Genomic DNA, 3,514 nt, shown 5'->3' with positions numbered 1-3,514 from the left:
TGTACCATCAAATCAGATTTGACTGGTACAGGAGGAGATTGTTCCTCCTTCTCCAGCAGAGCATCTGGTGGATTTGAACCACGCTCCTCTCAGACTGCAGTGCAGCTTCTTGCCACTTGGCCACCGGAATCCCTTTTTTGACACTCTGGTTAAAGTGTGGCTCTGCTTTATGCGGTTCTTGATTTGCATACTTCTTTCTTTATTAAAATTTTAGGTAGTATACTTCTTAAATTCTTTATTAATATAATAAATTATTGAGTAAAGGTTGTGGGAAAAAGAAAATTTTAGTGGGAGGTCTGGTGACTCAGGGGCTCCCAAATTTTTAATTGGTGTCTTCTTGAACATACTCAACATTCTAGGAGTGTGCCTTTTTATTTATTAGGTCACATCATGCTCTGCTTGGAGTTCAAAGGGTTGCAATTGCAGCTGGTTGGTGTGAGAAACAGACATTTTCAGCATCTATGGTGAGAGAATGCTGGACACTGGTTTAAGCTTTGGCACTGCCAGGAGCCGGTTCACAAGTGGAGGAAAAGCACACTTTGACCAAGTTATCAATTCAATGTTTCTGCTGCAGAAACCCGTATTTGCTTTATCAGTGTTAATGTAGTCGGGCTTTAAATTTCTGCCATTTATCAGTGTATGGAGGGCAATGAACAGTGCAAACAAGGAAGCGCTTTCATGTCCTTTCTGCTGTGAGTACTTGTTAGGCTCCTGCAGAGGCCACATCTATCCTAACTTTGCAATGTGTGTTGAGCAGTGTGGAACCCTTGCAGATGTGGCATTTCGGAAGGACCTGGTTTCTCCAGCTTTCAATTTGGGCAGCAGTAGCACAGCCTGAGATCGATATACTTGGACCTGGGGAATATTCGAAGTCATCAGCACAATGGTGAGCTTCCAATCCAAATCCTTTCGTTGTAGTCTGAGGGAAACAGGTCTGTACTATATTATTCTAGAAACCAGCCTCTGTTGGTGGAATATAAAGTGGCACAGTCCCTTTGAGAAATGGCCTGGAAGTTACTTATAAGGTACATTTACCATGATACAGATGTTGTTGCTGTTAGGTGCCCTTGAGTCATATGACCCAAAGCAACTCTATGAACAACAGATCGGAACCTAGTCCTATCCTGTGCCATCCTCACACTTCCTGACACACTAGAGCCCACTGTGGCAGTCACTGTGTCAATCCAGCTGGTTGAGGGTTTTCTTGTCTTTCATTGATCCCCTACCGTTACAAGTATCTCTCTGTCCAAGGAATAGCTTCTCCTAGCAAAGTGCCTGAAGTATGTGAGACGAAGCTTCATTATCTTTGTCTCCAAGGAGCATCTGGCACAACTGTCCCACTCATAAAGTATGTTATTGTTATGTTCTGTCGAGTAGCTTGCGGCTCATAATGACCCTATGTACAATAGCCCTAAACCCTCTTATGTCCTGTGCCAATTGCACTGTCTCCGACACACCCACCCTGAGTACCCCAGTCACTGAATCAATCCAACTTATAGAGGTTCTTCCTCTCCTGCGCTGTCCCTCCACATTCCCAAGCATGATGTCCCTCTCCAAGGACTGGTCCCTCCTTGCAACATGTCCAAAGTATGTCAGACGAAGCCTCAGAAACTTTGCCTCCAAGGAGCAACCCTCTCCAGGATGAACTTGTTTGTTCTCCTAGCAGTCCATGGTATATTCAATACTCTTCTCCAACACCACAGCTCAAAGGCATCAATTCTCCTTCTATCCTCCCTAGTCATTGTCCATGGCCTGTATCAGATGCACCTTAGTCTCCAGAGAGACACCATTGCTGTTCAGTACTTTGGAGAGGTCCCTAACAACAGACTTTCCCATTGCAATATGTCTTTTAATTTCCTTGCTGCTGGTGCCAAGTGTGATGACTGTGGAGCCAAGCAAACGAAAGCTGTGAACAATCTCAATCTCTTCACCATCCATCCTGATGCTGCCAATTGGTCCAGTGGTGAGAATCTTTGTCTTCTTGACATTGAGCCTCAATCCATATTGAAGGCTGCAGTCCTTGCTCTGCAGCAATCGCATCAGGTCCTCCTCAGTTTCAGCAAGCAGGGTTGTGTCATCTGCATAACGCAGATTAATAGATCTTCCACCAATCTTGATGTCACACTTCTCCTCATAGAGCCCAGCCTCCTGGACAATCTGTTCTGCATATAGGTTGAAAAGATATGGAGAAAGGACACATCCCTGGAGTACACCCTTCCAATTTTGAACCATGCAGTGTTTCTTTGCTCTGTTTTGATGACTGCCTCCTGGTCCAAGTATAGGTTTTGCATAAGAACGATCAAGTGTTCTGGGATTCCCATTGTTTTCAGAGTCAGCCACAGTTTGTTATGATCCACACAGTCAAACACCTTTGCTCAGTCAATGAAACACAAATATACATTCCTCTGGTATCCCCTGTTTTCAGCTAAGATCATCTAATATTAGCTACAACATCCCTAGTACCATGCACCTTCTATACCCAGCCTGGACTTCTGGCAGTTCTCTGCTGATGTGCTGTTCCAGCCATTTTTGGATAATCTTCAGCAGAATCTTGCTTGCATGTGAAATCAAGGATATTGTTCTGTAATTTCTACACTCTGTTGGGTTATCCTTCTTTGAAATGGGAACAAATAGAGATCTCTTCCAGTTAGTTGGCCAAGTGGTTATCCTTCAGATTTCTTGGCACAACTTGGTGAGCATATCCAGGGCAGCATCTGTTAGTTGAAATATATCAATTAGAACACCATCTATTCCTGGGGCCTTATTTTTTTCTATTTCCTTCAAAGCAGCTTGAACTTCTTCTTTCATCATAAAGGTATAGATGAGAAAAATTAAACCTTGTCTTCCTACATAAAATCCTGTGCATTAATGTTTATAGCAGTTTTATTTAAGAATACAAGGGGGGGAAACCCTCAAAAAAATCCCTAGGTATTGAAGGGAGCTCTGGTGGACTAGTGGCAAGAAGCTGCACTGCAACCCCGAAGGCACACAGTTCAAATCCACCAGATGCTCTGCTGGAGAAGGAGGAATAAGCTCCTCCTGTACCACTCAGATCCAATTTGATGGTACACACACTAAAAATAATAATAAAAAAAATCCCTAGCTATTGAAATACTTAAAATCTTACGAAGACACAGACTAAGGTATGTCTATACAAATAACATACTAAGGAGCAATAAAAAGGAACTATTGATAGATTGATCAATGTGAATGAATCTCAAACTCATTGCACTAAATGATAAGAAGAATAGAAAAACTACACGCAGTATGACATGTTTAGGGGTAGGTGCCAAAGCATCTGGATTACAAAGTTGCAGGACCCAGGGAATTTTGTGGGAAAAAAGAAAATAGCTCTTATATATTTTCATTGCAGTGGCAGTTTTAAAACTTATTTACTGTTCAAAATCCCTAGCTCTGAGAGAGATGCAAATCAAGACAACCATGAGATATCGTCTCACTCCAGTAAGACTAGCAAAATTTAACAGAACAGCAAGCAACAAATGCTGGCGAGGTT

The sequence above is a fragment of the Elephantulus edwardii genome, unplaced genomic scaffold, assembly GCF_000299155.1.
Source record: "Elephantulus edwardii isolate Elephantulus edwardi_28Jun2011 unplaced genomic scaffold, EleEdw1.0 scaffold00237, whole genome shotgun sequence".
Lineage (NCBI taxonomy): Eukaryota > Metazoa > Chordata > Mammalia > Macroscelidea > Macroscelididae > Elephantulus > Elephantulus edwardii.
The sequence above is the reverse complement of the archived record's forward strand: the minus strand, read 5'-3'. Positions refer to the sequence as shown.